General features: G+C 38.7%; 1 long non-coding RNA gene across 4 annotated transcripts in view; it reads left to right on the top strand.

Moving 5' to 3' along the window:
* The window catches only part of LOC110349207 (uncharacterized), a 68,229-nt gene that overhangs the window by 27,894 nt on the left and 12,965 nt on the right, over window positions 1-27,370 (top strand). For 2 of the 4 annotated variants that reach the window (XR_002395026.2, XR_015443528.1), the window contains 6 exons: window positions 16,857-16,950; window positions 17,256-20,026; window positions 22,394-22,512; window positions 22,728-22,890; window positions 23,167-23,674; window positions 26,776-26,836. This is a non-coding gene — a long non-coding RNA (uncharacterized LOC110349207). Of the gene's footprint in view, window positions 1-15,217; window positions 15,505-15,590; window positions 15,743-16,856; window positions 16,951-17,255; window positions 20,027-22,393; window positions 22,513-22,727; window positions 22,891-23,166; window positions 23,675-26,775; window positions 26,837-27,370 lie in introns of all 4 variants that reach the window. The other 2 variants (XR_015443527.1, XR_015443526.1) reach the window with 2 other exon arrangements.

Genomic DNA, 27,370 nt, shown 5'->3' with positions numbered 1-27,370 from the left:
CAGATGTTTACAGAGTCTTCCACCCCACAAAATCAGAATACAAACTCACTCATAGAACACATTTAAGTAAGTGCAAAAGAATTGAAGTTATCCCTTATATATTATCACATCATAGTGCAATGAAATTGGAGATCAATAGCAAAAGAAACCACAAGAATTTCATAAACACATGGAAACTGAACAACACACTTCTGAATAACCAGTGGGTTACAGAGGAAATTAAAGAAATCAAACAGTTCCTTCAGTTAAATAACAATGACAGTGCAATATATTGGAATCTATGGGACACAATGAAAGCAGTCTTATGAGGGAAATTCATAGCAGTGAATATGCATATTAGGAAAACAGAGTGAGCCCAATTAAACAATCTGATGCTGAACTTCAAGCTTCTAGAAAAAGAAGAGCAGGACAAATACAAAGCTCATACAAGGAAGGAGATTATAAAGATCAGAGCAGATATCAATGCAATGGAGACTAAGAGAACAATACAAAAAAATTAATGAAGCCAAGAGTTGGTTCTTTGAAAGAATAAACAAAATTGACAAACCCTTAGCCAACCTTATTAGAATAAGGACAGAAAAGGCCCAAATCTATGCAGTTAGGAATGAAAAGGATGAAATTACAACGGACTCAGCAGAAATCCAGAGGATCATCAATACCTACTTTGAGAACCAATAAGCCAATAAGATAGAAAACACAGAAGAAATGGACTGCTTTCTAGATATGTGTGAATTATCAAAGTTGAACGAAGAAGACCTAAAAATTCTAAACAACACAATATTAATCAGTGAAATTGAAAATGTAATTAAAAACTTACTAACTAAGAAAAGCCTGGGTCCTGATGCTTCACTGCTGACTTCTATAAGACATTAAGAGAGGAACTACTGCCACTACTGTTTAAACTCCTCAATGAAATTGAAAGGGAAACAATACTCCTGAATTCATTCCTGGAAGCAAGCATCACCTTGATCCCCAAAGCAGGGAAAGACTCAACTGAAAAAGAGAACTATAGGCCAATCTCACTAATGAACATAGATGCAAAAATCCTCAATAAGATACTGGCAAATAGCATATCGAAGATCATCAAGAAGATCATACACCCTGACCAAGTGGGATTCATCCCAGGGATGCAGAGATGGTTCAACATACGTAAATCAATAAAAGTAATACACTATATCAATAGAGCCAAGGACAAAAACCATATGACCATCTCAATCGATGCAGAAGAAGCATTTGACAAAATCCAATGCTCATTTATGATAAAAACCCTACAAAAAATTGAAATAGATGGTCTCTACCTCAATCTGATAAAAGCCATCTATGAAAAACCAACAGCCAATATTACACTAAATGGTCATAAACTGAAATCCTTTACACTAAAATCAGGAACAAGACAAGGATGTCCACTATCACCACTCCTGTTCAATAGTTTTTGAACCATTCGCCACACCAATTAGACAAGAGAAAGGAATAAAAGGAATAAAGATAAGAAATGAAGAAGTCAAATTGTCATTATTTGCAGATGACATGGTACTCTATATTGAAGACCCCAACAACTCTACCAAAAATCTTCTAGACTCAAGAACCAAATTCAGTAGAGTAGCTGGGTACAAGGTCAATGCACAATAATCGATAGCTTTCCTCTACACAAACAATGGACTCACTGAGAGAGAAATAGAGCAAAGAATTCCTTTCACAATAGCATCCAAAATACTGAAATACCTAGGAATCAACCTAACAAAAGAAATGAAAGACCTCTTCTCTGAAAACTATGGCATTCTGAAAAGAGAGATTGAAGATGATATCAGAAAACGGAAAGACATCCCTTGCTCCTGGGTAGAAGGAATCAACTTAGTGAAAATGGCCATACTTCCAAAACAGCTATGTAGATTCCATGCAATCCCAATTGAAATCCCAGCAGCATACTTCACAGATCTTGAGAAAACTATCCAAAAATTCACTTGGAACAAGAAGAGGCCTAGAATAGCATAATTAATTCTAGGCAACAGAGACATGGCAGGGGGTATCACAATCTCCAACTTGAAACTATACTACAAAGCTACTGTGATAAAAACAGCATGGTACTGGCAAAGAAACAGACCCGAGGACCAGTAGAACAGATTAGAAGAGGCGGAAATAACTCCAGACACACTCAGCCACCTTGTCTTCAACAAAGGAGCCCAACACCCTCACTGGAGGAAAGATAGCCTCTTTAATAAATGGTGTTCAAAAAATTGAATTTCAACTTGCTAAAGATTAAAACTAGACCTATGTCTCTCACCAGGCACTAAACTAAAATTGAATGGATTAAAGATCTAAATATTAAAACAGAAATGCTGAACCAGCTGGAATAGAGGTTAGGTAGAACTCTTGAAGACATTGGTGTAGAAAAAGATTTTATGAACAAAACCTCAGTTGTCTGTGAACTAGCACAAACAATCAACAAGTGGGATCTTTTCTTATTTAAATCTTCTGCACTTAAAGCGAAACCACCAACAGTGTGAAGAGACAACTTACAATGTAGGAAAAAATTTTCACCAGCTATCCCTCAGACATAGGTCTACTATCTAGAATAAAAAAAGAACTTTAACAAATCGGACCTCCCAAATTTAAAGACCCAATCCCAAAATGGGCATCTGAAATGAACAGATATTTCTCATTCAAAGACGTAGAAATAGCAAGTAAATATATGAAAAAATGTTCCACATCACTGGTCATTTGAGAAATGCAAGTGCAAACAACTCTGAGATTCCACCTCACCCCAGAAAGAATGGCTGCTATCATGAAATCAACCAATAACAAATGCTGGCAGGGCTGTGAGGAAAGAGGAACCCTGCTCCACTGCTGGTGGGAGTGTAGACTGGTGCAAGCACTGTGGAAATCAGTATGGAGATACCTCCAAGAACTAGGACTGGAAGTCCCATTTGACCCAGCTATTCCCCTGCTGGGGATCTTCCCCAAAGAATTAAAAGAATCATACCACAGTGATATATGTGCACCCATGTTCATAGCAGCACCGTTTGTAATAGCTAAAGCTTGGAAGCAGCCCAAATACTCATCAACTGGAGACTGGATAAAGAAAATGTGGTTTTTAAAAAATAAAATGTAATACTATTCAGCCATAAAAAATGAGAAATTAGAGACATTTATAGCTAAGTGGATGCACATAGAGGCGATACTCTTAAGTGAAATAAATAGGACACACGTGTAAATACTGACTAGCTTCTCTGGTGTGAGAAACTGAAAGTGTAAATGAGGACTAAAAGGTATAATAGATAACATGAAATAGGAAGAAAAGGGGCAAAGGGGAGGGGGAAGTGGGAGGGGTAGGGGAAAGGAAAGAAAGTAGTGGAATTAATATGAGAACATGAAAAAATAGAAACAAAGTCTTTGTAAATAGGGAGGGATGGAGGGTTTGAAGGGAGGGCAGGGGAATGGGGAAAAAATAAGAACCAAGAGAGATTATGTAAAGGTGCAAATTTCCATTGATGTATGTCATTATATTTTATATCTAAAATGTTCCCATAAAATTAAAAAAGAAAGAAAGAAAGAAAGAAAGAGGCAAAAATGCCCAGGACTCACTGACAATTGTTTTTGGAGGAAAGGGTGCTGAGTCAGGAAACTTGAGCTCCGTGTGTCCAACTTTTCTGAAGTCCAGTGAGTCATTTTTCTTTATAGGACTTGGTTTTCTCATCTTAAATTGAGAGTGAATAGGATTTCATTACAGAACCCCTTCTCAATGCTAAAGTTTCATAATAAAATGGCTTCTTATTTCACTGATCCTTACAACATAAATAGGTAATGTTTAGTAGCCATAGCTGTTAGAATGGTTTCCTGCACCATTTCCTTCTTTAAATGCACACATTTCTTTCAATTGAGAAATAATTTTGTCTTCCTCATCAATTTGATCTTTTTACGAATTATTCGCAATATTTTAGTTATTATAAGCCAAATTTCAGTTAGACTTGTTTACAGAAATCAACTCATTACATAAGAAAGACTTAATTGATTATTTTCTGTGAGGGGAATGTTATAGCTTATACATATCTACATGAGACTATGCATCCTAGGAGCAGGGATCATTTCTTTCAGTTTACATTTTGGTCCTAGACTTTAGCATGGAGTCTGGCACCTAGTATGTGCTCAATGAAGAAAGAAATTTAGCTGAATGCCTGACCAGGATGGTTCTACATTGTAAGGTAGATATCTTGGATTCATCTAAGAAATTTCCATAAAGAAAATACATGCCACACACACAATCTTTCTGAGTTGTCTGGATTGCATTGACATTAGGAAAGCATTTTTAGTCTTGGTTTTTTGTGGGGCGGGGAAGAGAAGAGAGAGGGCACTGCTCCTGCTTGATGAATTTTCCAGTCTCTGGGTGTGAGAGAGTTATGGGTTTCCTGATTCTGCTGTTATCAGTAGAGGTAGAGAAAGGTTGTTTGTATAGCAGGCTCAAGGAGCTGGCCTGGAAGGCCACCTGTGCCACCTCCGTGAACACTTTATGATTCTGTGTCGATCCTTCACCTTGACTGGCTAAAGCACTGGGCCAGGCCATTGGACTCATCCTCCACAGCCCAGCATGACACACGCTAGCAAGCCCGACTCAGGCCCGAATCAAAGCAGGGCCAGCACACAACTCATGGGTGCTGGATCCGAGGGCCAAGGCCCCTAGGCAGGAAGGGACAGTGTGACAGAGCTTTGGCCTCCGCAGGCTCTGATGTCACATTCAAGATGTGTGGCAGCTTCATGTCAGAGATTTGGTTTATTCCCATAATTTTCCCTCAATAATCATACGTGTAACAGGTGAAGCTTGGCCATAGTACAATGCAACGATTCTTACTTAAATAATTTTGCAAGGATTAGGGTTGGGTAGTGCTGAAAGAAAAATAATTTTAACTTTCCTTTCTTTCTTCCTTTCCTACTTCCTCCCTCTTTTCCTTTTTTATTTTTCCTTCCATTTACTTCACAGAGTCAAGGTGCTATAGCAAAGAGCTTGGATTTTGGAGTCAGGCACTTTTTATTTAGAATCTGGACTTTACCATTTTTCTTTCAAATCACCAGTAACGTCTCTGAGACTCAGTTTCTCATATGTTAAAAGGCAGATTTAATAATTATATCCCATAGTTTTACTGAGGTTTAAGTAATACAGTGACATTAACTACTACCTATTTAAACATCAAATACATTAATTAAAGCAATCTGCACAATAACTTTTGTGAGTAAATTATGTGGCACAGCACATGGTAGGTAACATAAATGACAAGGGGTAACTATTCATGCTAGTCTCCTTCACACTTCCTGCTACCATGGTGAAACAGGCCCTTCATTTCCATAATCATTCAACATTTGTTCCCTGGGTGCCTCCTAGGTACTCAGTATTATGTACACACTTAGGGGAAAACTGAGAGCAAAGAACAAGACACAATTACTACCTCAAAGAGGTTAGAATTTAGTAGGGTTTGCAACTAAATAAACACAGTCATAGCAGGGTGTGATGAGTTCTTTGACATCAGGAAATGATGTCAAAGAGCTCATCAAAAACTCCTACTAAAAACGGGGTATTTAAGAGGAGGCCCTGTGTAAAATCTGGGAAGTTCAAGTAGTGTGTCATGAAAAAAAATTCACAATCACACTGAGAACGGAGACATAAGTCAATGCGAGTTAGGGGTTGGAGCATGTTCTAAGGAACTACATATGCAAAAGTATAAAGCAGAGAGGGACTATGACACATGAGAGGAACCACAGCCATTCATTCTGGAACCTGAGGAGAGTTGAGGCTGGTACAAGAAGAGCTGCTATGTCACGAGGAGACTCCTGCCCTAGTACGGTTTATATCTAGATGTTACCCAAAGCCTCATGCCCTCACAATTGGTTGGATTATGAGGGCCGACAGCTGACTTGCTGTTAGGAGGTGGGATGTGGGTGTTGGTATTGTACCTCAGCAACGAGAGAGAAACTGAGACAGGGCCCACATATTAGCGATGGTCTAATTGTCCCTTTAATCCTTAGTGAGTTCTCAGCCGCTCTCCTCTTCAGCTTGGCTTTGAGTCAAGAACCCTGCTGTCCTGCTGACCCATGGACCTTGGTATGAGTAGGCAGATGGCTATGCTGCTAACCCCAGGTCCTTGTACTATACAGTCTCTGGAGTGTATTCTTGGTCCTAAGAAAAACAGGCTGATCTTCTTAGTAACTGAGCAGGATGTCTTGGTTAGTTAGCAATCTCTATTTTTTGTCCCTACCCTAATCTGAGGAGTCCTGGGTCCTGGGGCAATGAGGGTCTTATTAGGACCCTTTGGATAGTACTTAGCAGTCTGGAAAGCCATTCCCAGCCAGCACCAGAATCAGAGGGCAGGCTGATTGAGAGCCAGTGCACACCACTTGGCCTCTGGGAATCTCAATGTCTTCAGGAACCCCAAGCAAGCCAGACCCTGCACCATGATGACCTAATTGCCATTCCACTTTTCTTGGGAGTGAGGAAGAAATGACACAGATCAATAAAGCTAGGTGGAAGACTGATTCATTTATTGACTGGCAGATAGTTTATCTCTGAGCTGGTGCTACAGTGAAGACCATCTTTGTAGCTGAGTCTGCCATGGAGGGCTGAGAAATGCCTGAGCTGTGCCTGAGGCTTGAACATGGGAAAGCAAAGAGCTGGTTTCTAACAAATCTCTCAGTTCACTTTGCTTTTGTGTGGGCAGTCCTGCATTAAGTAACTAACTCTGAGTAAGGTGACCATACCATCGCTCTCCAGATATTTTAGGGGTGAAAGGGGCTTCTGTGAATGGATACACTGAAACATCAGGCATAAACGGGGACTGTTTCAACACATGCAGCCATGTGGTTGCCCTAAACCGTGAGTGCCCTGCTGGTCGGATGACTACTGCCTGGTTAGTGATGTCTGTGCTTAAGGGGAGTATCTAAGGCCAAGGTTTCTCTGGATCTTTCTCTGACATTTTCTTTTCATTCTCCCTAAAGCAATTTTTGCAACATTCTTCGTTTCATGAGATCTGCGTGTCATGGAGAGGTCAATATTAGCCATTTTAATACAAAACAACTGATTTCTATTCAAAGCGAAGGAAAGAGGTGGTAAAATGGAAAAGCTAAAGGGAAGATTATCCTGAAGCACAAATCACTGTATCATCAGGCTCCTTATAATCCTTTATTAATTAGAATGTGGAGGCAGAGATGTCATTTTCTTTAAAGCATCACCCATAAATTATCTATTGCACATTATTAGCTTTGATAGTATAAAACCACATGGATAGGGATAATTATGGTTTGTCCACAGAGGTGACAAGGAAAAAATTCTCACATTCAACGATCAGACAAAAAGCTAAGCAAGCACTTTCTTGATTTATGAGCTATTTTTTTCTCTAAACATGTTTCTTGGTAAAATAGCCAAAAAGAAAAAAAAAATGTTAGTTTTCTGGGAAGCCAACACCACCACAGATGCAGTATGTTTTTCCCTTTAAATTAAGCAGGTTTTAAGAGAATTTGGTAAGTGTTACTTTTATTTTGCATTCCTCCCTCCTTTATAATAACATTAAAAACTACCAATTTTCTCACTTACTCTGTGGTAGAGGTTCTCAGTTCTGGATGGTTTTGCCCCTCAGTGGACATTTGGTAATGTCTGGGAGCAGTTTTACTTGCCACACGGGGGTTGGGGTGCTGTTGACATTTACTGCTCAGAGCCTGGGCATATTGCTAAACATGCTACAGGATACAGAAGCACAGGATAATCCCCTAAACAAATTAGTTATGTGGCTTCAGATGTCAATAGTGCTGAAATTGAGAAACTGCTTTGTAACATCTTAATCATTTGTTAATTTATTCATTCAAAAATTATGTATTGAGAACCTGCTATGTGCCAGAAATGAGAATGATGAGGATGTAGCAGTGAGGAAAATTGGAAAAAATCCTCAGTGGTTTTTGGACTTCTAGTAGGAGAAACAGGAAATAAATGAGATAAATAGCCATTGAGTATATTAGAACGTTTTAAGTCCAGGGGTACAGGGAACAAAGAAAACTGGGAAGGGGATGGGAAGTGTCAGCAGGGATCAGTGGATACTGAAACATCACACCACTTGTTAAGGTGTGTGTTATGGTTTGGACCTGAAAAGTCATCCAAAAGCCATAGCTAAGGCCTAATTGCCAGCTTGTGCTATTGGGAGGTTGTGCAACCTTTAGGAGATGAGGTCTTGTTTGAGGACATAGGCTATTGTGAGTGTGCTCAGGAAGGGTGTATCTTGTTCCCAGCCCCCTCTCTCCATGCCTCCTGGTCACCATGAGGTAAGCAGCTTTCCACTGTTGCATCCATGCTTCTGTCCTGATGATCTTACCTTAGGCCTAAAAGCAATCAGGAGCCAGGCCACTATAGACTGAAATCTCTGAAACCATGAGCCAAAATAAAAATTTTCTCTTTTAGACTGTTTTCCTCAGATATTTTGCCACAGAGCTGGAAAGCTAACCAATATAGTAGGTGGATTTCTTCCTATTTATGAATGAATAAACTAAGCTTTAGAGAGGTGAATATTTATTTAAGGGAGACATTGCCACTAAGATAAGCTAGGACTTGATGGAGGAGGTTTCTGACCATTGAGGGGCTAAAGTTTCTTTTCCACTGTGCTGTTGTATATACTGTCACTAGAAACCAAGATTGTCTTTGCTTTCTTTTAATGAAATTCTCCTTCCTTAACTCACTGGTAACCATCTCCAGCATCACCTGAAGTATTTATTTCTAGCATCTATATTTCTGTTGGTCAGAACAGCCTCAGACTGTATCTTTTCCCTAGGCTCATTACCATCATTAAATTTTCTATGTTCTTCCCAAAGTAGAGCTTGGAGAGTAGCTCCAAGTAGCCCTTAGCATGCACAGGGCTGTGTGTTCTATCCCCAGCACTGCCAAAACAAACAAAACAAACAAACAAATGACAGAATAAAATGAAAAAAATTCCTGACCTTAATCTACCCGCCCCTCTGATTTCCTCTTTCCTCCTTTCATAGACAAATTTAAAAACATGCTTCTTGTGTGCTGTCTCTATCCCTTTAGACTCCCCAATTCACTTGTACTTGGACCTCTGTACTTTCACCCTCCACAAATTCTCAGGGTTCACTAATGATCTCATTGACTCCATTTGTGTAGGCTTGGTTGTGTTCATTACCAGCATTTGTGGCCCCTGTCCAGTCTCTCCCTGAGTCTGACACAGTTCCTCTCTATTCACTTCCATCTGTCAGATCTCTGGATTGCTTTATCCCCTTTGATTTTTTTCTTCCAAGTAACCTTCGTGGGTTCCTCTTTTCTTTCTCTGCTTTATCCATGGTTTCCTGCAGCATCCTGTCTTAAACTTTGTTTGCTTTTAATCATGGCATGTACAAATTTGGTTAAAGCTGCCCAACAACCTACGATGTACTTTTAATTTGCTGAGATGGGTGTGATATAGATGTGCAGGAATAAGGACCAAATCTGACAGGGGATCTTGGCCAATCACTTTGAATCCAGAATGCTGAACTCAGTTCAATGAGTATCATAGCCAAGAGTTCTTGGTCAACACCCCTGAAGAGGATGAGGGTGCCCTAACTGGTCTCTTCCATTCACACCTTAGCTCCATCCTTCCCTCTTGTCATCTTTGTCTTCCCAAAAAACAAATCTGACCACAGTCCAGCTTCCATGCCCTTCATCTTTCACAGCCCAGCCCATCGCCACTCAGGCTGGACATGCTGATGTCTCTATCTACCTGGATGTCTTCCCTCCTCACCCTTGCTCCACAGATATGAGCTTGGGAAGCTCTCCTTGTTCTGCAAGGCTCACCTTATCAGTCACCTTTGTATCCCTTCCCAAAATGCTGCACAGCGTTCCATTCCATATCCAGTTTGGTTGCGTATCTTTTAGAACCTGGAGAGGAAGATTCCAGAGCAAAGCACCTATCTCCAAGAAAGCTACCCCATGTAGCGAGTGACCCACTGTTTCCTCATGGTGAGCTTTCCCTACTTTCTCAATTACAAAATTTGATGTTATTTTCTGTAAGAACCTGTCTATTTTATCTAATCTGTCTGAGCTGCCATTTTATCAATCCAAATGGTGTCAAACAATATTCTAATTCTAGTACAAGGAAAGCTATACAATTCTTTGAGTTCTCTAGGAAAAAAGATGTCATAAGCCAAAGGTAAAATAAATTGGCATCTTAAAAAATGATTATATCATATTTTTATCAGACATTTTATTCAGATCCCAACAAAGTGTGCTATTTTCAGAGAAAAATGTTACCCATACACATCTTTAAAATTGAAGCCATTTATAATATTATAAAACTGTACCATGCAATTTTTTTCTTGTGCACTAGATGACCATTTCTCCAATTTTTCCTTAAACTTTGTAAAAAAATTAAAATTCTCTCTCTCTCTCTCTCTCTCTTCCCTCTTAAGTGAAAGTTTCATGTCAGAGTGAGGAGATAAAAGTTTAAAAGCATATATCCTTGATCTCCATCTAAATATTTCTTAAATTATTAGCAGCAGTTACTATCACAACCTGAAGAAAGAAGGGAAGTAATAAAGGAGGAGGAATTAGGAGAAAAAAGAGGTAGAGATGAATGCTGGTTACCTTCATTCCAAATTTTATAACTAAAATAATCTTTAAAAAGTATCATTTTGCTGAGATTTAATAATTGTAAGAGCAGCTAATACGAGAGGAAGGGTTTCACTCAAGGGTTTCATTTACAACACTTTTATGTTCTAGGGACACATACGTCAAATACCTTTATGAATGGAAAATTGATGTTTGGATATGGGGGGTGGAAGGGGTTGAAAGCAAGTCGGGAGAGAGAGAGAGAGAGAGAGAGAGAGACATTTATTAGTTGGAATACCTGTGCTGTGTGTTTGTGTAATGTACTTCACTGAATCCTTCAGTTGCTTCAGAAGCATATTTTTGTGTTAAGAAAACTCATTACAGTCAGTACTAAGTACATTACACGTGGAAAACTATGGCTTTCTGGCTCAAACACCATACAACACTGATGTCTTTTTATATACAAAAACAAGTCTCCTGGCCCCAAACAGTTTCTAATCCACAAAATAAGTGCAAATTTCTCCATAAAAGGCAGAGTTTGTACCATATATTTATCTTCCAAGTATCATAAAATCAACTCCATTCAGGTGATTATGAACATTCACCCTTGCTGCTCAGAGAACACTATTTTGAGTTGTTTTTCTCCTGGCAGTGATGCAGAAACAGGGAGACACTATTTTGCTGTTTTTTTCTTTTCTCAGCAGAAACATAACACATCACAGATTTTGAAGTTACTCAGATTCAACCCTTTTACTCACTTGTGCAAATTTGCCAAGATATTAGTCCCCATTAAATTCAGTTTCCACTTATAAAATTGAGATGATAATACCTATTTTAGGGTTGCTGTAAGGATTAAAGAAGTGCCTGAATTGTGCTTAGTCCTCAGAATTGACAGTTGTGATGCTTTGTGGCAGTCCTGGTTGTTGGCGTGGATTCTGAGGCATACTGGGGACCTTTAATGGGAGGTGGGGCTGCTACCGGAGTTGGGACCTCTATATTCACTGATCATCGTGCTGGTCAGCCTGATGTGTGCGCCAAAGTGCTAAGTAATAGGGTACAGGGAGGAGAGATGACAGGGTATGGGAGATATTAGACAGAAAGATCCAAGAGTTTCTCTAAAAGTACAGCTCACCGTCAACATTTCCAGATTCTACATCTGCAGATTCAACCAACTGTGGACCAAAAATATGGAAAGAAAAATTGTGTCTGTACTGAACACATGCAGATTTTCTTGTGGTCATTCCCCAAACAATACAGCATAGCCACTATTTACATAGTGTTTTACATTTTATTAGGTATTCTGCGTAGGTTATATGCAAATACAATGCCAGTTGACTTGAACTTGAGCACTGGAGTCCTGGAACCAGTCTCCCTCAGGGAACAAAAGGCAACTGTACTTTGCAAAATCAAACCAAGGAAATGGCAGGAATCTATGGAGAGAAAGTGGGAAAGGGGCTGGCTTGGGACAGGAACATTTGTTTCTCCTTAATTGAACAGTTGCTGAGCCAGTGGTCACAAAATTTTCTTCTTTCTGGGGAATTCTCTTCCAAAGGACTAGCCTTACAGACACAAATCACAAGATGATGGCACATGTTTTCTCTCCCTTATTTCATTCTTTAATGGGATACATTTTAAAAAGAAGTTGTTTCACATAAACCTGATTAACTCTGAAGAGAATCATAATCCATCCAAACCAATCCAAAGGAAAGTAAAAGGAATAATCAGGCTCTCATCATGCAAAATGCTGCTCAGTTAATTTATTGCACTGCACTGAATAATAAGCTGTTAGGCTCCACATTACTTTTTCACGTTAGATCAAATAGCTTATTGCTGCCGGACCTTGTTTCCTATTGCATAAAATTTGGATATATTATAATGGAGTAGATATTAGCTCATTATAAGAGATAGGTTTAAGTACTTCATTTAGAGAATCTCTCCACTTGGAAAATGGCAAGGGAAAAGAAATGCAAACAAAGTAAAGGACAGAGGGGATTGAGTGCATTGGCTGATGGGCCAGCTCTGCTCTGGGTGACTGCAGGTTGCTACACATGGGACCTGGTGCCTTAGAGAAAATCAACATTTCTAGTGGGAAGAAAATCCAAAGAGAGTTTAATGTTCTTTCTCCGGGAAGTGCTGACATTTTAATTACTTTCTGTTTTCTTTGGAGCTGCATTTGAGAATTGGAAGCAAGTTAGAAAAATAAGAATTGGCTTTATTAGAAATAAGATGAATGGACATGCAGGCGCGAACTGGAAAGGACACAGGTCCCACACTCATGCCTGCAGTCTGCAGCAGAATCCAAACAAACTCAGCCATTGCATAAGCAGCCGGAAGAATGCCTACTTGGTCAGGCCTTATCATCCCTGAGAGCAAGCTGAGACAGAGTCTAAGCTTTTCTGGCTGTGCTTCACTTTTTAATTTTTTTCCCCCTTTAAACCTTAGTTTTTTTGTAAACAGGATTTTGTGAGGGTAGTAAATAGGATAAGGATGCAAAGCTGAGAGAGATTGGTTAGGATATTGGAATGAATTGAGGAAACTGGTAGGTTTAGAACTGTTTAGTTTTGAAGGTAACCTGGTATTTTTGATATATCACAGAAGAAAATGGAAGTGAGGGTGGAGCCAGAGTAAATGGCTTTTAGAGATATAATATATTTGCTTTTTTTCTTCCTCCAACTGGAGTTGCCTGGAATTGAATAAATAAATAGTTAATAAAACCAGGGTTCACACACATATATATATTTTTTTCCAGGAGCAGCAAATCTAAAAATAACAACTCAAGCTTGAAAAAAAATCTCAATCAGCATCTTATGTGCCTGAATAGGTGGCACCTGAGGATTTAGACACTTCTGTTGGTTTTCCCTCCCTCCCCAGCTTTGCTAGTTTCCAGGAATGCTATAAAATCACCACTAACACCAGACTGATCAGTTCAGTGACAAATGGATCAAACTTATCCCTAAAACTTTACCTAATATCTGTTATGTGTCAGCTGCTTTTAAGTACACTAAATTTCCAGAAAAACCTAAAAAGCAGTATTATCCCTATTATAGATATTACTACTTTTGTTTTATAAATATGGAAACTGTGGCTTGGGGAGATTAAATAAATTTCTGTATTATATAAACTTTTATTTTACAACATTTCAAATATATAAAAAGGAAAATAAATGGTGTGATGAACCACTGCGCATAAGTGCTGCACCCACTCAGGTCAATCTTGTTCATCTGCTATCTCCATTTATTTATTTTTATTTTTTTATTTTATTTTATTTTTTCATACTGGGGATCAAACTTGGGACCTTGGTCTTGTGAGCCAGGCACTGGAACCACTGAGCTAAATCCCCAGCCCTGCCTCCATTTATTTTGAAGCAAACTCCAACTTCCTTGTTTTTACTGCATATATTTCAATATGTCTAAGAGATAGTAATTATTTCACATAAAATAACCACAGCACCTTTATCACACCTCAATACATTGCCAATAATTCTTCTCACCAAGAAATACGCAGTTTGCCCATATCCCCAGTTGCCCTACAATCTATTGTTTAAAAAGATGAACCTAGATCTCAACTGTAGAGGGTGATGACTTGATGTGTTTCTAAGGCTTCTCTTAATCTTCATCTTCTATTTTTTTTCTTGGAATTTTTGGTTGCAGAGATTGGATTGTTTTCTCTGAACATTGTTTAACTGTGTGTATTTTCTTGACAATATTCTCTAAGGAGATCTTAACATATTTATCATCTTGTCCTTTGTACTTCCTGGAAATTCATAGAGCTGGAGATCTTATCAGGTTTTGGTTTCATGTTTTTGGCATTATTACTTAAGTAGCGATGTGTAAGTAATGATATTTCCAGAAGTGGAAGTGTGTGTGTGTGTGTGTGTGTGTGTGTGTGTGTGATGTTACCAGCTATTAAGGATTTTCACCTAAGCCCATTAATTCATTTGTTTTTAAAAAAGAGAATATCTTAACATTATGCTTTTTTATAAAACAAACTTCATATTTTAGAGCAACTTTAGGTTCACAGCAAAATTGAGTAGAAAGTACCTGAAATTTCTAAATATGCCATATCCCCACACGAGCATGTCTTTCTCCATTACCAATGTCCCTCACTGGGTCATACATTTATGGACTACAATGGATGAACCCTCATTGATGTGTCATGATCACCCAAGGTCTGTCTTTTCATTAGGGTTCACTCTTGGCGTTGTATATTCTATAAGTTTTGAAAATATTGAAAGACACATATCTGCTAATCATTTCTTTTTCACTTTTTGACTGGGATATTTCTATATGGAGAAACTTTCCCCTGTATTACTATTTGGTTATCTAAAGCAAAAGAAACCCAGGATAATTGATCATCATTATTCATTATGTATTCTAGCACATTAGTTGGCAGAGGGAAGGAATACAATATTGTTAGGTGAATTTAACCCATATTAGGTTTTGTGGCAAATAACTTCTACAACACAAAGGAAGATAAAGCCTTAGGAAAAACACAGAGCTTTAAAAGTCTATATGGAGAGCTGAAAGAAAATATCCCAGTAAAAGTGATCAAATACTAATATGAATAGCAAGGCTTTAGTAACTCACACAATTCTGGTATCACCCATGTAAAATTCTCATCAATATTCACCCAAGTATTCTTTCTCCTACACAGGGAAAGAAAGAAATAAAAGAGGGACAATTTCTGAATCACTCCTTCCAAAGACGGAAATGATTTTAATTACCAATTCATCTGTTGGCAGACTCTTCTGGCAGATGTACCTGCAACTTGGAAAGATAACAAATGAACCAATTCCTTATTCCAGTTGACACTGATAGTGCTCACTGAATTTGCTCTCAGCAAAGAATTCCCGGGCAACAATACATCTGGCACTCTGCTCGAGGAATTTGTCATGTCGTTGACATGTTCAGCCTCCATTGTCCACACCACCCCGACAGCAGGTTCTTTATATTTCAATGAAATTGCAGTCTGAATTAATATAATTAGAATGTAACTGCTATTCACTGAACAAACTCCTTATTTTCAGGAGTACAGATCTGATAGCAAGTCTATGCTCAAAATCTTGACAGTGGTAGCTGGAAGGGAGCAAGCAGATAATGAAATGATGGAACGTACACTGGTTCATCAGCCTTTTAATGGAACAGAAATATAGAAGGAGAGAAATCTGTCCCATCCTTGGTATGTCTAAATATAAATATCTCAAAGTTACTAGACTGCATAGTACTTTTATAAAATATGAATTGTAGTCTGTCTGAATTGAAAGAAAAAATTGAAATAGGAAAAGTTACATAACTTCCACAAGACAGTAGTTATATGAAGTAGACTGATAATTCATGGATACAGTCACAGAACAAGATGTGGAAAGATAACTTCATTCTTTCCTGTTTCACCTCGAACAGGTAAATTAATGGCACTAATCAAGCGATTGTCAAGTAGTTAGTAAATTGGATGCTAAATGCTTATAATTTGTTCTTCAGTAGTTTTTTGATTCCTACAAATTCTTGACTACTGGGAAGTAGAAAATAATATCAGCAACTATTTTGTTTTTGAAAAGAAGATTGACTCACATTTACTCAACTAAGTTGGAGGGATCTATCTGAGGGGAACAATAGCCTGACACAGGCTGGTGCTCATGGCCTCTTCTCTGAAGAATTGAACATGTTACAGACTGAATGTTTGTGTATCTCCAAAATTCTTCATATGTTGACACTTTATCTCCAAGTGTAATGGTAATAGGAAGTAGAGACTTGGGGAGTTGTCTTAGTTACTTTCTTGTTGCTGGGACAAAATACCTGATACCCACAAATTAAAGGAGGAAAGGTTTATTTTGGCTCGTAGTTTGTAGAGTTTGTAGAGGTTTCAGTCTATATTTGGGTGGTTCCTAGGCAGGATGGTGTGGCAGAGGGGCAACACAGGGGAGAAGCAGTTCATGGTGTGGGAGGCCAGAAGCAGCAAGGGGTCAAGGAAGGAGGCAGGATTATACCCTTGTGGCCACGCCCCCAGTGACCCACCTCTTCCCTCCGGGTTTCACCTCCCAACATCATACCCAGCTATAAAACACATCGGTGGATGGATCCAGTGATGAGCATCACACACCCATGATCCAGTCACCCCCAAAAGCCCCACCTATGGTCACGTGAGGCTTTGGGGAAATATCTAGATATCAACCATAATGGGTGGTAATTAGATTTATTTGAAGCCATGAGAAGCCTCATGATAGGATTAGTGTTCTTATCAAAAGAGGAAAAAAACCCAAAAAAGTGTGCTCTCTCTCTCTCTCTCTCTGACACAGTGAGAAAGCAGCTATTTGCAGTCAGAAAAAGATCCTTCATTCAGGAATTGAAATGACCAGCAACTTGATCTAAAACTTCCCATCCTCAAGTACGGTGAGAAATAAACATCAGTTGTTTAAGTTACCACCTACTCTGTAGTATTTTGGTATAGCAGTTTGGATGTGGCTTAACTGTGTCATCCCAAAGTTTTGTGTATTGGAGGCTTGATCTCCAGTGTGGCAGCCCTAAAGTGGTGGAAATCTTTTAAAGGTAGGGCCCAGTGCAAGATAATTAGGTCAACTAGGACACTGTACTTGTAAGGGGTTAGTGGTGCTTTTGCAAGAGTGAGTCCTATAAAAAGAGCAAGCCTGCCCTCTGAGTGGCTCTGGCTTCCTGTTTCACCCTGTGATCTCTTTCAGGCACACTCCTGCCATTGTGGTGCCATCCGCTGTGACACTCTTACAGCAGGGTGACTGTGGGAGTGACTGGATCTTCAACCTTCAGCCCCCAAAACTGTGAGCTAAATAAGCCCCTTCTCCTCATAAAGTACCCAACCTCAGGTATTTTTTTTTTTAAAGCAACATAAAATGGGCTAATGGAGCAATATGAGGACATTGGTTTACAAGCACTTAGGAATACCTTATATGAAAGAGCTGCAGCCTTCAGTTTGTCTTTACAAAGGATGGATATGTCTTTTCAATTAACAGCTTGAAAAAGTCTGGAATTATTTCTTACCTCACAGCTGTCCTGTAAAGTAATTTCCTTATTTCTCTCAAGTTGAAAGAAATGTCTACTGCTTCCTATTAACTAGCTCAGGGATTTTCAAATTAGGTGAATTTCACAATTTGTGTGTTAACTGGGGGGATCGGAGGTGGACTTCGTCAATTTCCTATGCCTAGATTCCCCTAAGTCCACAGAATCAGAATTTTTAGCTGTGATGTCCAAATTAAGTCAGTTGAAAACCACTCCATGTGCTTCTGATGCATATCAAACTTGACATCCATGGGACCACATTCTCTTTGACTGATAAAAATGTTCAAGCTTAGTAGCTAGGAAGAGCTTTCTGTAGGTAGTATTATCATTTAAAATGAACAGATTTAACTTTTACAAATGGACATCCTTTTAAGAGGTTTGGGGCCGGTGGATTTGAGGGGAGCTCTTAGAATATGTGTTGGGCTACCCTTACCTCTTCATTGTCTGCATTTCCCCCTCTGCCATGGCCTGCTCGGTTTCCCAGTCTGTCTGCCCCTCTGGGTTAAATGGAAAAATTGACATCTCACATTTAAGGGAATTTATTGCAAATTAATGCAGTAGAGATTTATATTTTCATGTGAAATATCCTTTTAATAGAGTAAATAATTGTTCCTCCCTCCAATATATTTGTCTCATTACTCTGGATGCTCTATAATAGGATTATCTGTTATAAACATACACTTACAGATCCAAATATATGCACAGATGAAAAATATCAAGCTTACAGGACAAGGTCATCCCCCAAGCATGGACACTCAAGGCCTTTTGGCTCTATTTTCTCTAAGGAAAACTAAAGTCACAGTTGAACAAGGGAGCTTCCCTTGTCTCCTAGTTTCCACCAAGTGCTGGCTCTGACTCTGTTCTTTTGATTTTTTTAGCGGCCTTCAGAGAATTCTCATGGAGGAGAGAAGGAAGTGGATTGAAGATGGGGTCGAGTTTCTATCTGCTGTTTGACCCATGGATTGCTGGATAGACATGACATATAGAAAACAGCTTGATTCATCCCACAGAAGTAGCAGAGAGTCCCAGGACCCAGCCTGCCCCACAGCATCCCAGAGGGATTTATTCTCTTCTGAAGTTTGCAGAAGAAATTGTTTTATGAATCAATTTAAGACTAATAAATACATAGAGTTCTATTCCAAACATATTTTTTTTAATTATAAAAGAAGTACATACCTCTTAAAAGGATTATGGGAGAAAGAGGAATGTAGGAAAAAAATAAGACAGAAAGTACAGGCAAGAGTGCTGATTTTAGAATCAGGGCCATACGGACTAGAATCAGCCTTACTTGCTGTATACCCTTGGGTGAGTTACTTCACATTGCTGAGTGCATTCTTCTCATCTGCAAAATGGGAACAACCTCTCTGTCTGTCATGTGGTAAGGGTTTGCTAAAGTGTATTTTGTAAAAGCACTTAGAAAAATTCTTGGTATAGAATAGTGTTACCATAATACAGGTGAGGTAAGTGTTTTTACTGCTGGTAGGATAGCTACTGACTACATCCTTTCCAGGCAAATGGGACTGACTTTGAACCCCTTTTGGTTTGGGGGAGAATTACTGGTATTGGTATTCCTAGCATTAAGGCCACATAATATTTGAAGAACTGGTTGCAATCTCTTAAAAGTGTTATTACCAAGAAATAGATTTTGGTTATGTCTGTTTTCATGGTACAGTAACCGAAATCCCTTAGTTTTTGTCTTAAGCTTATAAACATATTTTAGTTTGTAAAAAGTGATAAAAAAATACCCTGAGAAACAATTAAAGTTCATAGGAAAATAAGAAATCTTCACAGTAATGTTTCATTGAATCATCACATTTTTTTTCCTGAAATACCAATGAAGAATGGCAGTTTTGATATGTAAAACAGTAGTTAGTCTTTATGTGGATAACACTTTTAAAAGCCTAGAAATATTTCACATTTGAAGAAAAACACTTGTTTCCCGTGTTGAATCTGATTAAAATTCAAATCTATCTTAGCATCTCATTACTATTTGAAAAAAGCAACCTTCACGCTTAAGGAGAACGGCTCGGAGTCCACAGGTCCGGTGGCTGCAGGCTCTGCCTCTGGCTGTCACTGTGCTGGGACCCCAGAGGACAGGGCCACAGCTACATCCTTGTTAAAACAGTCATGGCGGGAAGACTGGCCCCGAGTTTCCTGCCTTTCCCCTCTCCCATCCCGACATTGTTTCAGCTGCCAGATCCTCAATATTTTCTCTCCAGCAAGGGAAAGGGAAGGGCAAAAATGACTTTGAAAGAATAACATTTCTTTCTATGGACTTAAATAGAACACTCAACACAAAACATCCTGTGCTTCCTTTTCATGGATAACGTGCTGCTTGTCGCCGTGAGTGAACTAAAAAGCAGGGCTGGATGTTGAGAGAGTTGGTGTTGGAGCTGCCAGCTGGGCGGTGAAGAAAACGCCCCTTGGATATTTTAAGGTTCGCCCTGCCCTCTCCTGTACACTCCCATCTCCTTATCCCATAGTGTCTTGTCTCTTCTCCATCGGAGTTAACACCTTTGAACATAGTTTATTACTTTTTTTTTTGGTTTATTCTCCAACTGCTTAGATTGTAATGGCCATAACGGGAACTCCACGAGAGTTAATATCTTCCTGTTTGCTGTTGGATTACTTGTTCTAAAAAGAGTGCCCGGCATGAAGTGGACACTAAATATTTGCAGGATAAGCGAATGAATTAGTTTCTCCCTCAACGTCTTTTCCGGTACAAGTGGTATCTATAGTTCCTCAGTATCTTTCCCTACAGGACTCTTTGGGTATGATTGGTACCATGGGACATAAAAATATTCTATAAATGTATTTTTATCTAGTAGATACATTTGAGAGTATAGATTTTTTTCAAGGTTTACACAATTTAATTGGTAAGGAAGAAATAAAAGAGTTGGATTAAAAAAGAAGCATTCCCTTGTTACTTTAGGTTATCTTATTATTTGATTTTTCTTCCAACAACTCCCACACCGAACGTATTTTTTTTGTTTATTATCTATCTTTCCATACTACAATATAAAATTTTTCCCTTTTTGATTGTAATTGACAAAAAAATCATATATACTTAAGATGTACATCATGTTCTGAGATACATATACGTTGTGAAATGATTACTATAATCAAGCTAATGAATATATTCACCACTTCACATACTTATAGCATTTAAATTCTTGTACTTAGAAATATTTTATAGGAGCACAAATCAAAAACACTCCTAAATAAAAAATATGCTTAGTATCTCACTGCCAGCAACAGATTAAAATAGTTAAGTAAACACCTTTCTAGACAATTTCTTGATTTCTCTATACATTAATGCATTTTTGAAAATAAAAAAGTTGGCAATACCATATATACTATTTTGTAACCTGCTGTTTTACTTAATGGAAGACAGGATTTTGTGTATTTTGTTTACTACAGTAGTCCCATTTATTACCCCAGTGCCTGATACACAGTAGACAACCAACACATATTTGCTGAACATGCAAATGTTCGGATGAGTGTGTTTGGTATAGACTGTATCCAGGTCTGGCCTTGACTGTATATGGAGCCCATGGCATGATTGGTCAGTAAGACTTTGGTACTTCTGAGGAGGATGTTGGATGGGGAGATAGAAAGGGAAACAAGATGACCTATAAGGTATTAAATTGTAAGTTTTTCATTCATAGTTAAAAAGACATCTCATTCGTTTTATATATATATATAATATACATATATTACATATATATTCCTCATTTAAAGAGCTACCTGTTTAATGACAGTTTGGATTTACAACTCACTGCTTGGACTTATGACCCATCTTTTTTTGTACAGTTCTGTACATCTTGTTTAGAGAACATCAATGTCTTTTTCATATAGTACTATAATTTTTGGTGATTGTACTGTATAGTACTGTGGTTTTGTGTTCTGTTATATACACTGTAGTGCATATAAGAGTTATGGAAATAAAAGCAAAGTGATCACATTGGAGTTTCCTTTGACCATTACTTCATTCTGAATATTGTAATGTACACACAATATAGAATTCCTCATTCAGTGACCAATTCATTTAATGACTTTGTCTCGGGACCGAAATGAAAAAGTTCTGTATGTGGTATATTACAGGCTCAGAGACTGTGGTTTGTATCCTAGAGCATCCATCAATTTTCAGAATATATCAAAATGATTCCTAATTTTTTTGTTTTCACATTTTCATTACCTGTAAAAAGAAAGCAGTGTCACCTAACCTATGGTATAATGGGACAATCAGAAGGGCCTGATACATGGTAGTTTGTCAGCAAAAGCTATCATCATCATTGACTATCCATTGTCCATAGGCCTGTGGCTTGCTTTTAACAAAGTTTTATTGAACACAGCTCATTCATTTCATTGTATAGTAAGTCCCTGATTTAAAACCAGTTGTGTTCCAGGAGGATGCTCATAAGTCGAATTCATTTGTAAGTCAGACAAAGTGAGTCTTATACACCTTTGACACAGACATACAATATAAAACATAAAAAACCCAACTGCACACACACAAATATGGTAAGTCCCCAACTACTGTACTATTTTACACTACCGCACTTACAGTAAGCACACAGCGGCACCACTGTGACAATGTCCAGCGGTGAGATACTGCCAGGATTTGTTTGCACCCATGAATGTTCCTAATGTGAGGTCTGTTTGCATCTGTGCAAACTCGCAGCTCAAATATTCCTAAGTTGGGACTTACTGTAGCTCCTTTCATATTACAACAGTTAATTGAGTAGATACAAGAGACTATATGGGTTGAAAAGCCTAAAATATGTACTTTGTGGTTCTTTAGAGAAAAAAATTCATGTACCCTCCTTTGGAATATTGGTCTCCAACACAACTAAGTCCATGGTCCAGGACGGTCCTCCATGAACCAGTTTGATCCACGGACCGCTTAAGATCCGCAACAAGGTAAGAACAGAAAGTCAGAATCAGCATTTAGAAATTCCATAGCCATTTGCCATCAAAAACAAAGTGCACCATTGTGGTTTACACAAAAGTGTTGGTGTATGAGAGATTGGAAGGGGGAATAAAACCTCACCTCTCCCACTGGCAAGGAATCTGGGGTTTTGTGGTGGGATTTTGTTGTATCCGTAACTTAGTAAGACGTATTCATGTTGTTTCAGATGGCAACATCTGGGGGCCCATCAGGTGGGAGTGCCAAGCATGTCCTGAGATTGCAAGTGACCTGGGAAGGTTGATGAGCAAGCACATCAATAACGTCATGCAAATGGATTTTCTATGCAGATGAATGGAAGAGCTACAGTTCACTGATCAGCTAATACAGTTGTAATGTGTTGCTTCATATCTGAGAGAACGTAACCACCATACTATATGGTGCCTGTGTCATGCACATATATAAATTCATTTTCTTTTGAAGTAGATGTGTTTTAAGGTGATAAATCATCTTCTCTCAATAGTAAGCCACCAACTTTCTTGGAAATTTAACAAAACAACCATTCTAAAACCAGCCTTATGTTTTGTTGCATATGCATGTTTAAAAAAAAGAAAGAAAAAAAAGCAAAAAAAAAGCAGCAGACTGATTTTTTTTTTTTTCTGTTTCAGAATTGGTTCCAAACACTCAAGCCTGCCAGAAAAAACAGACAAACTCTCAAGAACAACAATGCCTATTATGTGTGCAGTAGGAGCTGCCAGATTTTGATTACTGGCCAGACATTAACCCCTTTGATGTCCTATGGAAGAGATGCCAAGTCTGAATCCAGATATTTCCAGAATTCTGCGGTCGTTTGTGATTTATAGAGACCCGCAAAACAAGTCCACTGGGAGGAGGAAGTGCACGTCAAGGGCCATATCTCCTCTTTGCTGAATTCTGCCGTGTCTCCTGCTGACCAGTGGACAGAACACGACTCTGTCCCTCCTTGGGCCTGACTTGTGGTGAGGGGCATATTGCTCGTGCCCCACGTGTGGTGGTGTCTTCATGTCAAGCTGGTGTCAGATTCTGTCAGAGGAAAGCCTGTGGGTTCCATGAGGCTGCCATTTCCAGTAACGCTGCCGGAAAGAAGAATTCCTGAACACTAATCAGTGTCTTCCCCACTCTCACACAGCCCTGTAGGTCAGTGGACAGGAGAATCCCATTCTGAGATCTGAGCTGGGCAGAGAGAAGTGCAGCTTACAGTGGGAGGACGACAGAATGTGTGTGTGTGTGTGTGTGTGCGCGCATTTACAGTGTGAGCTTACATATTCTATATCCATGTGTGTATTTCATCTGTTCTTTCACTTTCCTCTTTGGATTATATTTATTGATAGCTACTGTGAAGTGGCTGGTGATACCAAGTTAATGATAATGACTACCATATTTATCCAGAACTTACTGCCTGTCAGCATTATGGTAAACATTTTACATTCACGTATTTTAATTCACTTAGTTTTAAAAAAAAACTTTGTGAAATAGGCTCATCTTACATATTAGTAAACCGAGTCCTAGAAAACTTAAAGGCACACAGGTAGTCAGTGTCAGAGGTAGGATTCGTTGGCTCGCAGAGAGAGAAAGGGACATCGCTCAGCTGGGAGTGACATTGTTGTGCAGAGAGGGTGTGAGACTCACTGTGGGCAGAGAACTTTGAGCTTACAGAGTGATTTTATTGCACGAGATGGGGAGCTCACCAGTGGACATTCTTCCAGGTCATGTGCCCACTTACCTTGCCCTGACCTTCTCTTTCCTCCCCTTTGGCTTCTGCCACACCTCACTAAAAGGCACACCTGGGGACAGCGCAGGCAGTTGTGTCAGGGAGAAGTGTGGAGAACCTCTCCGGAAGCCATAGCACAGGCATCGCTCATGACAGTGACAGAACATTTATGGGTTATTTCTGGCATGAAAGATCTCTCCTCTCCCTGGAAAGGAAAATGCAAACTTTTGCCTGTGTTTTAACGTTTCAGGAGGGACTAAGGATCTGATTTCTGTTTGGTTCTCTTCGACTGTTTGTTTCCCCTGAAGGGAATGGCTACCTAGTTCTTTCCCTGGAAACAGGTGGACAGGTGAGGAAAGGAGTGTCTTTGCACCCCTCTGTTGAAGGGAATGCTCTTTCTCAACACTGGGAAGCAAGATCACCACGTATTTGGCCCAGGGAGACTTATTTTTCCCCCAGCCAGGAGAGCAATGTGGCTTAAAGAAAGGAGAATAACGAAGTGGCTGCCAGCTTGCTTCTGAGCCTTTTGCTGTTCTGTTCAGGACAAATGAAAAGCAGCACACACCGGTGGGATCCCTACGGCTGACAAAATCACATCACAATTCTTTAGAGTTTCACTCTGAGATATTAAAACCTACCTATGAAATGTTGCAGGTTCAGATTTCCGACTGCAGCAAATACTGGACTGTTTCTCTGTTTTACTTTTGGGTTTTGTGCATATTTTAAAAGGAAAGAGTGGACTTCCTTGTGTTCATTTCAAAGTCTTCCAACCTCCTGATCTTTCTATAAAGCATCTCTTGTCTAGTCTTTTAAGTATATTCTATGGCTGAATATGATTATGGGATATTTCCATGCATCCTTATCTATCATATCAAAAGATCATGAAAAAAATGCCCATCATTAAAGCCCCAAAGTGATTGGATTGGCATGAGGAGTGGGGATGGGCTGGCAAGGGAGAGAGAATCTGACTCTAGGATTTCATGAAATTCACAACAATAGGACAGCTGCTTTCCCATAAACAGATTATTATTATTATTTCTACCTAGACAGCTTGATAGCAGCCATTATCTTCTTTCTGGGTGTCTTATCAAGTTCTGCCTGTGTGCAGCATGGATGATAAGGAATGAGAAATACCACCCATGGGATTGCCAAGGATTATATCTATGCATGGCCATTCAGCAACAGCCAACCCGCAGAATTGAAAAGGAGTCCTATTGTTCATGCTGGGTGGTTGCTATTCTTACTATACCAAGAGAACAGAAAGAGGATGTAGTCACCATTGTGGGCAAGATTGAAATTTCATTACTCTCAGCTAAAGTTCAAGCAGTCTTGATTTTGAAAAGAGAAAACGTAGAACATCTTTAAAGAGGGAGAAGACAAGAAGAATTAAATAAGTTCAAAACTTTTCAGAACTACAAGGGAATTAAAAAAAAAGATGTAATATTTTCAAGCACTTGAATCTAAAATGCCATGCACATAAACCTAGAGGATTGAGTAGTATCTTATAACTATGACTTGCGATCCAGTTGCTTAATGTAAAGACACCATCCTGCCTTATGCCTCAGAAAATAGTTAATTTACTGGATTTTTGTTTCACTGTCTCTGGCTCACATTAAGTTCTTGAATGAAATAAACCTGTTGCTACTGAAATCCTTTTCTTTTTTCCTGAATGAAAAAAATATTTCACTATAAATAGGATGGCTCTAGATATTTCAGAAAAAGTATGATCTCTTTGTATTTTTATTTCAGTATCTCAGCTTTCTAACCTTCTTGTCTTCTTGGAAAAAAGACTGCTTTAGGAGATAATGAAAACTAAATGCGTGATTAACCAATACTATGTTCATATGGAATTCCCGCTAAAGTATTGAGTGCTTTAAACTTCTTTAGGGTCATGCTGATATTTTAATGTGAACTTCTTTGGAAGAGAGCCAACTCAATTTTTTTCTAACATTTGAAATCATTATTCTGAAACAGGAATTTCAAATGAATAAGACATTTTGTTCTTAAACTGCAACTTCAGAAATGAAATCCTAGTCATGGCATCATTCAGATGGGGAGTGGAAGGTGGCTGAGAAAGCAAAGGGCAAAGAGGGGGTACAGAAGGAGCAAGGAGGACAGGGACAAAAGTAAGGGCTCTGAGTCCCTTGTGTCTGGTGTGATTCCAGGAAGGCAAATATATGCCCAACCCAAAGTAGCAGACAGAATTTCTCACCCTACTCACAACCGACTATAGTACCACAAGAAAACTCAACTGCAGTCTTAACTGCCCAGGTGACCCCCTACACTTGTGAGCAGCATAAGTGATTATTATTGTGAGCAATAAGTGATTATTAAAGCATTATCCTTTGGGCTTCTTTGTTATGCAGCACAACCAAGAGATAAAGTAGCCTTCTGAACAAAGAACAAAGAGCTGTAACTTAAATAAATGGATCTAGTCTGGGTTCTCCTTGGAAGACAGAGGCAAGATAATGTGGAGTGGCATAGGCTTTGCTACTTCTATAATTTTGACATTTTTTTTTTTTTGCAGGTAACAAAAAGAGATGCTCAATGAAGGAGGTGAATTCTAAGTTTGATGATTAAAGATAAAGGTAATACACATATATATTTCTTTTGTTAAAAAAGCATAGAAGACAGGACCAAGGTCTGACACCAGAAAAGAAAAAGAATGTTCTAATTTTGATTTTGATCTATATGTATATTACCTTGAGATTCAGTCTTATTCTTGGTAAACAGATATAATTATAGCTACTTACCTTCCTCCAAAGGTGTTCATGAAAATGAACAGATGTAGTAAATATAAAAATTCCCTTAAAAATCCAAAGTGATATACCAATGTTGCTGCTTCAAAATGTCATATTCAATTTGTTCTATTTTTTTACATCTAGTGTCTGAGAAGTTGTAATTCCCTTTATAAGTCTAACAATACCAACTATATATAATATATATGTGTATATATTTCACAGTTTTCAAGTTGCTTTTGGATAAATCATCTCCAATGATGCCCTGAAAATCAAATTTTTATTTTCTTATTTTGCCCATGAAGAACCTCTGCTGTCTTCTAAATGGTCAGATTTATAAAGCTGAGACCATAGACAGGTTTTGCTAAGATATGAACAACATCC

This window comes from Heterocephalus glaber, unplaced genomic scaffold, assembly GCF_053883595.1.
Source record: "Heterocephalus glaber isolate CG9 unplaced genomic scaffold, H.glaber_assembly_v1.0 deba00001572, whole genome shotgun sequence".
Lineage (NCBI taxonomy): Eukaryota > Metazoa > Chordata > Mammalia > Rodentia > Bathyergidae > Heterocephalus > Heterocephalus glaber.
Note: the sequence above shows the minus strand (reverse complement) of the source record. Positions and strands in the feature narration are given on the sequence as shown.